The 10,015-nt window shown below is 42.3% G+C and overlaps 1 long non-coding RNA gene across 1 annotated transcript; it reads right to left on the bottom strand.

Annotated features, from left to right (window-relative positions):
- Positions 1 to 225: 225 nt before the first annotated feature.
- Positions 226 to 10,011, bottom strand: LOC145526995 (uncharacterized). The gene is made up of 3 exons (XR_014069388.1): positions 9,827 to 10,011; positions 3,441 to 3,501; positions 226 to 2,642 (listed from the first exon to the last, which is right to left on the bottom strand). It is a non-coding gene; the product is annotated as an uncharacterized LOC145526995 (long non-coding RNA).
- Between the last annotated feature and the right edge of the window lie 4 nt (positions 10,012 to 10,015).

Consider the following 10,015-nt stretch of genomic DNA (forward strand, 5'->3'; position numbering starts at 1 on the left):
GAAAGGGTTAGCTTAGATTAGGACCATGAAAGTCAGAGTTAAACCTCTACATTTTCTCTAATTTCACACATTATGCATAGTTACTGTTAGCACATATGCTTTCAATCATCCCTTGTCTTAAGAACAGTGCAAATGTGGGTGTTAAGAGAATTGAACCTGCCAAAGATATTTGACATCACAATGCCCTTGAAAGAGTTATCAACTAAACCCAGATATATACAGATGTACATCTCAGCAGTTCTATTTTATTAAACTCACAACATTTCCACCCAATTTAAACTCACTCTGATAGCACACGTCGTGATGGATTTGGGTGGTGGTTTCCTTTCCAGTTGGCTCTGAAAATGTCCTGTTAAGCCAGACCACAATCAGATGCCAAGTTCATAATTAGCTTTCTCCTTCCACTTGGGTCTCTTTTGTTTTTTGAGCTGACATGCAGGGATGAGGTAAGAATAAGATCTGCTAGAAGAAATGTGACAATGGCTGTGAAAATCCATTTTAAGAGCAGTGGCTCTTGTTGCTTTAAATGTTCGCTATGGATTTCCCGCTAAAGGCTGTATTTCCACAACAGTGATTGAAAACTGGTGGCCTCTGGGTCAAATATGGCTCACAGATGTGTTTTATTTGGCTAGTCCAATGTTATGAAAGCATCTGAATTTGTGGCCAACATTTACATATTAAGAGAGTCTACAGAAAAATATGGATTTCTGGAATCTTGTGAAATGATGTGGCCACATTGGGCCTACTTTTTCACATGCCAACAGTTGGCTGGGGCTGAAGAGCAGCTGGCCTTTGGAGATGAAGTATGTACCATCTGGTTAACATAATTTCTACCCATCTCACTTCTCCTGTTTATGTAACTTGCCTCATCTCTGTGGGTGTTTGGATTTTCAACACTAGCTTATAATCAAGGATAAAGAGAACTTTGATTATTTAAGCTTCTGGTTCCACCAAGGTGATAAAAAAACTGGGGTGAGGAAAGATGATCTGTGACTTAGTCTAGGATCTTTCAGAAATAGACCTCGAGATAAGACCTTTGTTCATTTTTCAGTTGCTAAGTCATATCTGACGCCTTATGACCCCATCGACTGCAGCACACCAGGCTTCCCTCCTTCACTGTCTCCTGGAGTTTGCTCAAACTCATGTCCATTGAATAGGTGATGTCATCCAACCATCTCATCCTCTGTCAATCCCTACTTCTCCTACCCTCAATCTTTCCCAGCACCAGGGTTTTTTCCAATGAGTCGGATCTTCACATCAGGTAGCCAAAGTGTTGAAGCTTCAGCTTCAGCATCAGTCCTTCCATTGAATATTCAGCGCTGATTTCCTCTAAGACTGTCTGGTTTAACCTCGTTGCTGTCCAAGGGACACTCAAGAGTCTTCTCCAGCACTGCAATTCGAAAGTTTCAATTCTTTGTTGCTTAGCCTTTCTTATGGTCCAACTCTCACATCCATACATGACTATTAGAAAACCATAGCTTAGACTCTATGGATCTTTGTTGGCAAAATGTTGTCTCTTCTTTGTAGAATGCTAAGTTTGTCATAACTTTCTTCCAAAGAGCAAGTGTCTTTGAATTTCATGGCTGCAATGACTGGCAAGGACTTAAGTGTAAGTAATTTATTTGAGAGATGATCCCAAGTGGCAGTATAATAGGGAAGTAATTTAAAGAGAAAGCAACCTATAACAAATGCATTATCAATTAAGTAACTGCGGTGGGAAGGAATTTAATCCTTCTTGTGTCTGGAGGACAGTGTGAAGTATAAATGTTGGAGTTACCCCACCCAAGAGGCAAGAGAGCAGTTATTTCCAGCAATTATTGATAGATAGTTGCTCCCACACAGAGAACCCTCAACATTTCTCAATTTGCCATTCCTATGAGTAGATCATGTTTGGAAGTCAGAGAAAACCCTTAGGCAAAGAGAGGCAGATGACAAAAATTGGAAATTAGTGCCATAGACACTGAGACGAAAGTCCAAGAGGGTATGTGCAGGGTGGGGGCAGCAGCAGCAGCCAGACCATGCTTCAGAGGCTAACATGAAGTGATGCGGTAGAGTGGTGAGTTTTTCCCATGAACAGATGGGGCACTTGATATTTGCTGACCAATAACATAGACTTTCTCTTCCTCTTGAGAACTGCTCATCCTTTAAACCAGCTCCAAAAGTTCCCCAAATTAGCCTTTGCTCCTGGCTAGGTAAAAAATGTGGCTCAGTTGAAGCACCCAAAGCATGAGAGTTGTGAGTATAAAGTGTCCTTTGAAGTCTACCTGGGTTTCTGCTCCCTTATTCATATTTATTCCAAAGCAAGACATGTGAGCACTTCCATCGTTAGCCCACAGTCAGAATTCAGATGTGAGCAGAGGCCACATTTGTGGTTTATTGCTAACAATGATGATTCATATGAGAACTGGATGTGACTCAGACATGAGCCTGGTGCACATGAGCACTTTAGTCATATCAATGTTTCCTTTGGTGAGAATCCTCCTCAAGCACTGTGATGTGTTTACAGGGACTTTGAACAAGAACAGCACAAAATTACAAATTGTGTAATTATTTACATGGAGCTTCAAATCACTAATTGATCCAGTCCTGCTGGTATGACAGCTGGTGGCACTCAGCTACCCAATAAAAACTGACAGAATCTCCTGAAGAAAAAGGACATCATCAGCAAAATAGGATCAAAACTAATGAGGGGATGTTATAGGAAAACATTCTGCAAAGAATCACTTTCTAGCCATCAGAGCACTCAAATATGGCATTGGGACCTCATAGTCCTTCTGTCACTGAGGCTTTCAGATAGAGGTAGGACTCTTCAAGTTGGTATAGAGAGAATTCTTACCATAACTAAGGCATTGGGTAGGGATATTTGAAGTTTCTAACTCAAACAGCTGTGTGTGTGTGTGTGTGTGTGTGTGTGTGTGTCTGTGAAGTAGTAGTAATAGTAGTCAGAGAAAGAGAGAGGGGACACAGACACAGCTTTGGAGGAAGGTAGAGAAGAGACTGGAAGTTTCTGGTGTATAAGTTGCCATCCGAAGTCTGGGTCGGGCTGTGACAGTATAGGAAAAGTTTCAGGCTAGGAAGGGGAGGAAAAAAGGGTTATGACTTAGCATAATAAGAAAGAGCAAAAGACCAGGAACAAAAGCTTGGCTCTGAGACTAGACAGACCTGGGTTCAGATCCCATCTTGTCATCTTTTAACATGACATGCTAAAGCACATGAGTTTCACTTCAGAGTCTCCGTTTTCTCATTCATAAAATGAAATATTTCCTTCCTCAAATGGTTATTGAAAGAATTAAGTGATATGGAGGTATATACATATATATATATATACACACACACATACATATATGGATATATATATACACACACACACATATAGCACCTAAGTATAGTAGCAAGAATATAGCTTGTTTGATAAATGATTATTATTGTCAGATTCTTACCATGAACTGTAATTTCCCCTGGGGCCAGTCCTCTCCTTGACTTATCTTGGCTGGATTGCTTCTAAAGATAAAATATCACCATCAAGGTCTTTTAAACTTGGGGAAATCACTTCTCTTCTATAAACTCGACTTTTCCCCTTATAAATGAAAAGACTGGATTAGATGCTTCTAGAACTTTCCTCTCAACCCCACTCCTTGTATTCTATTTCATTATCACTGATAAGCACACCTCACTCTCATTATTGCCCTCACAGGACCCTGGCTCCCTGCTCTCTCTACCCCTACAGCATAAGCACATGCGTGCACATATGCACACACATGAGCACACACCAGCATTAATTTCTTCTGCTACTCCCTTTCTAGATAAATCTGGCATCTCTGGTTGAGTCATGTTTTTCTATGAAATAAATGATGCATAAAATTCCACTTGGAAGGAAGCCAGGCTTCTCTCAGTCCTCAAGGGAGAAACTGCGTCTCTTGCTGAGGGGGCACCCGTGCCGGGGAGGCTGCTGCAGACATGGGCCTTTCTATTGGCCCAAGGGACCCAGCGAGAGAAGGAGTCCTGCCAGGTTATGGGTTTGTTGGAAAGGCCACAACTCCAAAATATCCCAGATTCACAAGAGGAGCAGATCCTATCTCTCCTGTGATCATTCTCATCTAAAGGATTATTGTCATCTCTAAGAACCAAAGGTTATACTTCTTCATAACTCTTAAAATTCATAGTATGTGGCCTCCAGACGCACAGCTTTTAAGAGGTCTGAACATACTCCTGTAGGCTTTCTGGTGTGTGTGTGTGTGAGAGAGAGAGTGTGTGTGTGTTTGAGGGAGAACACATGACTCCCTGCTGTGATCAGTCGGGAAGCTTACAGTTAACATTCACACATCAGCACTCATATAGCAAACCGGGCCTCAGCCTCAGCATTTCTGGGCTGCCATCATCTGTCTTAGGGTCTCAATGTGCCTCAAGTTCTGTTTCCTATTTAACTCTGCCCCACATCCGACTCCTCTTGAGACCTGGCGCAGCTTTGCTGTTAGAGTATGGTTACTATCTGAAGAGGGTGGGTGCCCTTACCACGCAGCCCCAGGGGAGATGTGGAGCTGGAGAGGTAAGGATCAGTCTCATGGAGAAAACCCACGCAGGCACAAACACCAGAAACTGGTATTTAAACCCCAGATTCATAAGGGACCCCATGTTTTCACTAGCTGGCCTTGTCTGTTTCATGTCATCAGCAAACATATGTTCACCATGGAAGCAGCCCTGAGCCGTCTGAATCAGTTGCTATTTCTGTAAGAAGTGGGAGGGGAGGAGAAAGGGAGGAGAGACTGTTGCATGGCAGGACTGTGAGGTGCTAGAAATAGTTGCCATAGAAAGCTTTGGGTTCTCATTTGCGTGAAGGATACCAGGAAGGCCAACATGGTTCTCTGAGCATATGCAACTCTTAACCCACCCTCAGGGCACTGCCAGGTGCTGGGTGGGTTCTAGGCGAAGAGAGACTTGGTTTGAATCCCAGATTTGCAACACAATCTTGTGCACCTTTGGGAACAGAGATTGCTTGCATGTTACAGTTTCAGCTCTCCCACTCTGACCACCATCTTCTACCATTCCAATACCAAATCTCCATCAACACTCCAACTCCATCAGCACTTTGACTCCCACCAGGACCCCAGGTTCATTGATCTACTAGTGTTTCAACATCCCTCACCACTTTCTTGACCTCTTCTCACTCATTGCCCATCTTAAAATTCCACGGTCATTCAGTCATTATTCCCTTGCAAATATCCCTCATTTCCTTGTTCCTCTCTTGCTTTGACATACTTGTTTGGATAAACCAAAAATGTAGTTATATTCTCTTCTTTGCCTTCTCCACACCTGCAGCTATGGGCTTCCCAGGTAGTTCAGCAGTAAAGCCAATTCAGGAGATCCATGTCCAATCCCTGGGTTGGGAAGATCTCTGGAGAAGGGAATGGCAGCCCATCCGGTATTCTTGCCTGGGAAATCCCATGGACAGAGAAGACTGGTGGGCTACAGTCCATAGGGATGCAGAGAGTTGGACATGACTTAGTAACTGACCACACACACCTTCAACTGGACCATCTTCCCTGGCCCATTCATAGTCTACTTTCCTAACTATCTTGTGCTTTTTTTACTCTCTTCGTCTCTTCATCCATGTTTTCTCTGTTTCTGGCCTTGCTTTCTACTTTTCTGAGAAAATAAGAAATCAGAAGAAAAGTGCTACAAATTCCCACCTCCACACCCACCCATCTTCCTATATCTGATTTCTGTTAAAATGGAAAAAAATCTCTCCATTCTCAGTTAAGGAAATTCCAGCATGCTGCTATACCATCTAATTATTTTGACCTCCCACTTTCCTCTATAGGTATATCACCATTTATTTCTTAACCTTTACACAAAATTCTTTAAGATACTGGCCTGGGCAATAATCACTATTTCCAATTTTTTTTTTTTCTTGAACTCACTTTAATCAAGTTTTAGCTCCAATGAAAGCACACTTATTATGGCCACTGGCAATTCCCAGACTGCTAAATGCGGATATTTACAGAGTGAATGAATGAAACATCCTAAGCCTCATTTTCTTCGTGTGTAAAGTGAGATAATAATACATACTTTTGTTGTATTGTTATGAGGATTAATCAACATTCTATAAGCAAAAATTTAGCAAAGTAAGTGCTAAGTTAAATATTGAGCAAAGGAATTTGGCTACATTTAGAGAGAAAATATTTACCTGTAAAGCCTGTGAAGCTTCCCTCAATACTGAACCTATAAGGAAAGGTGTTGATCATATAAGGTAGCCACCTCTGGCCCAGATGGTAAGGTTTCTTCCAGTTCTGGCAAAGAGGATGGATTTCATTTTTATAACTTGGATATTAAATGTTTCATTGATACATTGAAAATTGAGAATTTATATTGTTTGTTAATGAGATGATGGGACTTCTTTCCAGAGAGGGCAAAGTTAAGATCTGGATAGAAGAGATATTAGCACATTGAGTTTGTTCAAATAATGCATATCAGAATATAAAGAATATGTGTGAAGCCATCAGAGAATAAGTGACTCCTGAGAGAGAGAGAGAGAAAGGAGAAGAAACAGGTGGGGGAAAAGGGAGGGAGGAAGGCAGTAAAAGAGAAGGAGTCAAGAACTGAGCTCTGACTGTTTGGTTGGAGACACTGAAAGATGGTCTGGACACAGATAAATATGTGAGCCATGGAAAGGATTCTAAAGGATTCAGCATTTCTCATAAGACTCGCATCATACCCTTTTGGAGGGAATATACATTTCTGAAAACTTTGAGGGCAATTTGGCAATGTGTATTTTAAAAGTTTGAAACAAAACTGTCTTTTGATCTAGTCACTCCATTTGTAGAAACTTATGCTAAGAATGCTGACAAAAGTCTGTCTAGTCAAGGCTATGGTTTTTCCAGTGGTCATGTATGGATGTGAAAGTTGGGCTACAAAGAAAGCTGAGCACTGAAGAATTGATGCTTTTGAACTGTGGTATTGTGGAAGACTCTTGAGAGTCCCTTGGACTTCAAGGAGACCCAACCAGACCATCCTAAAGGAAATCAGTCCTGAATATTCATTGGAAGGACTGATGTTGAAGCTGAAACTCCAATACTTTGGCCACATGATGCAAAGAGCTGACTCATTGGAAAAGACCCTGATGCTGGGAAAGATTGAAGGCGGGAAGAGAAGAGGACGACAGAGGATGAGATGGTTGGATGGCATCACCGACTCAACGGAGATATGTGAGTAGACTCTGGGAGTTGGTGATGGACAGGGAGGCCTAACATGCTGTGGTCCATGGGGTCACGAAGTGTCGGACACAACCAAGCGACTGAACTGAACTGAACTGAATGTTTATCTGTATAATGGCATCCAATGCAACCATTACAGAATATACTGGAAATTATATTTTTATGTTGAAATATGTTCACAATATACTAATATTGTTAAGTTAAAAATCAGGTTATAAAGTAATATATAAAGAACAATTTATATTTTTGTAAATTTATAGGGAACAAAGTTTGAAAGAATGTACAGCCAAATATTAATAGCTGTGGGATGACGATGATTTTTATTTTCTTCTTTTTATTATGTTTTATAATTTTTCTACAAGTATGCATTATTTACATAATAAAAGTTAAATACAGGGATGTCCCTGGTGGTCCAATGGCTAAGACTTCTCACTCCCAATGCACGGGGACCAGGTTAGACCTCTGGACAGGGAACTAGATTTCATATGCTGCAACTAAGACCCAGGACAATCAAATAAATAGAATATTTTTTCCAAAAATTAAGGGTTTTCCCTAGTGGTCCAATGGTAAAAAATTTTTCTTGCAGTGCAGGGGATGCAGGTTCCATCCCTCATCAGGGAACTAAGATCCCACATGCCATAGAGGAAGTAAGCTTGCACACCACGACTGTTGAAGACTGCACACTCTGGAGGAGACACGCCAAAACCCAAGGCAGATAAACAAATAAATATTTTAAAAGTTAAATACACAGAGCAAGGTTATTCCACCATTTAGTTTAGAATCTACCATTTTCCCCCTTTCTCCTGGCCCCTAATGACCATATACAAACAAAATCTGAAAATAAGGATATATACATTAATAAACATACAGCAGGAGGTAAGATATTTGAGAAGAGTATCTCTCCATTCATTCATTCATCAAATATTTGTAAGTATGCCCCATGGTCTGGACACTGTACCATTATCCAGCCAAGAATGAGAGTGATGTGTACTCCCCTGTTCCATGTAGTTTGTCATCCACTGGAAAAAACAGATGTTAGGTAACATTATGTAAGTACAAGGATTGTTACAGAAGAAAATTTCAAAATGGGAAGGAAATCCAAAAAAGACGGGATACATGCAAATGTATAGCTGATTCACTTTGCTATACAGCAGAAAATAAAACATTTGTAAAGCAATTATACTCCAATAAAAATTTAAAAACAAAGCTTCAAGTGTGATGGGAGCACAAAGTCTTAAACCCAGTCTAGGTGCATGTAAAAGGCTTCTCTGGGTGATTAATATTGAAGCTAAGACCGGAGGCTAAGTAAACTTAGCCATATATAGAAGAGGGAAGATAATTCAGGGCAGAGGAAGGGAAGAAAATTCTCAGCAGAGAAATGAGCATGTGCAAAAGGCCCCTGAGTCAACAATAAAATAACACATTTGAGACAATGAAAGAGCATGAGGGCCCTGAGAACCCTTGGGGAATGGGGGAGACAGGTGTGCCTCTGGGTAGAGAGTTCCTGGAGCTTTAGCACTAGAACCAGAGTGCTTGATGCGAATGCTGGCCATGTCCATGTGAAAGGAATGAATGAGCCACATCTAAACAAGATGGACACTGCAGGGTTTTGAGGGTGTTGGCCCTAATGTTCTTTAATACCACACCAGCATGACCTCACTTCACTTTGCCCACCATTCTATGAGGTAAGTCCTCTTATCACCTCAGTTTTACATATGAAGAAACTAAGGCTTGAAGAGGTTAAGTGATTGTGCCAAATCAAAAGACAAGTAAATAGCAGAAGGGGAGTTCAAACCCAAGAAAATCCATGCTGACTCCTGAACAGGTGGAGTGAGGGAAAGGAAATTCAAGAGTGAACAGGCATCAGTCTCTAGATGCAGATGTGCAAGGAAAATTCCATTTCTTTCATTCCGTGCACAAGCCTTTGGTTTAATGATCTGGTAGGAAACTCGAACTCAGCCCTCTCAAAGTTTCCTGCCCTTGCTGGGGCTGTGGTCTGGCTGTGGGGTTTCAGGCAGAACCATGGTTCTGGGGCATCCCCTCTCTGTGGTCACCTCTCCATGGTGCCTGCTGCTGAGTCCTCTCTCCTGGGCCTCCTCAGTCCCCAGACTGATACTGGGGGTCTCAGGCCTGGGACTTGAGGTCCTGAGGCTGGGGGCCTCAGGCCTGGGACTTGGTTTTCCTGGTGCCACATGCTGAGGTCCTGACCCAACCTATAGGGGCTGTGAGGACCCACAGCCCTCCCTTCCCTCCCCACCCCTTGCATTTCTAGGCTGAGGGGATCTCTCCTCCATGCCATCCTCAGACACCCTGGGCCCTGGCTCTCGGACTCTGGCCTGCTTAGTGAATGATGCCTTTGGAAAGAAATCCATGAAGAAAAATGCCTCGACAGACAGGTCAGAGGCAGCTTGACTCCCAAGTGATTCCCAGGGAGTCACTTCACATCCTTGGGATGATTTCCTTCTCAGAAGCCCTTCTGTGGGTTTCCTCTGAGCCCTCTGAGCACATCCTCTATGAGGACCTGCACCCTGACCTCAAGGTCCCATCGTCTTTTAAGGTTTCAGGTACATCGGAAGGAACACGCCGGCACTGAGCTTGGCCTGGTTTCTGCCTACCTGGTCTCCATCGTGAGTGTCTCTGGGAACAGGCCATTGTGGTTTGGCTCCACATTGGTCTCCTTCTGGTCTCGAGAGTTCTAATAACCTTGCAGACTCAATTACGAACCAGAAGTCAGGAGTCCTGGTTCCAGCTGTGTGACCTTATACAAGTTACTTCATGTCTGGTTTTACTCTCAGTGTTTACAA

The sequence above is a fragment of the Giraffa tippelskirchi genome, chromosome 11, assembly GCF_054371585.1.
Source record: "Giraffa tippelskirchi isolate mGirTip1 chromosome 11, T2T-mGirTip1v1.2.pri, whole genome shotgun sequence".
Classification (NCBI taxonomy): domain Eukaryota; kingdom Metazoa; phylum Chordata; class Mammalia; order Artiodactyla; family Giraffidae; genus Giraffa; species Giraffa tippelskirchi.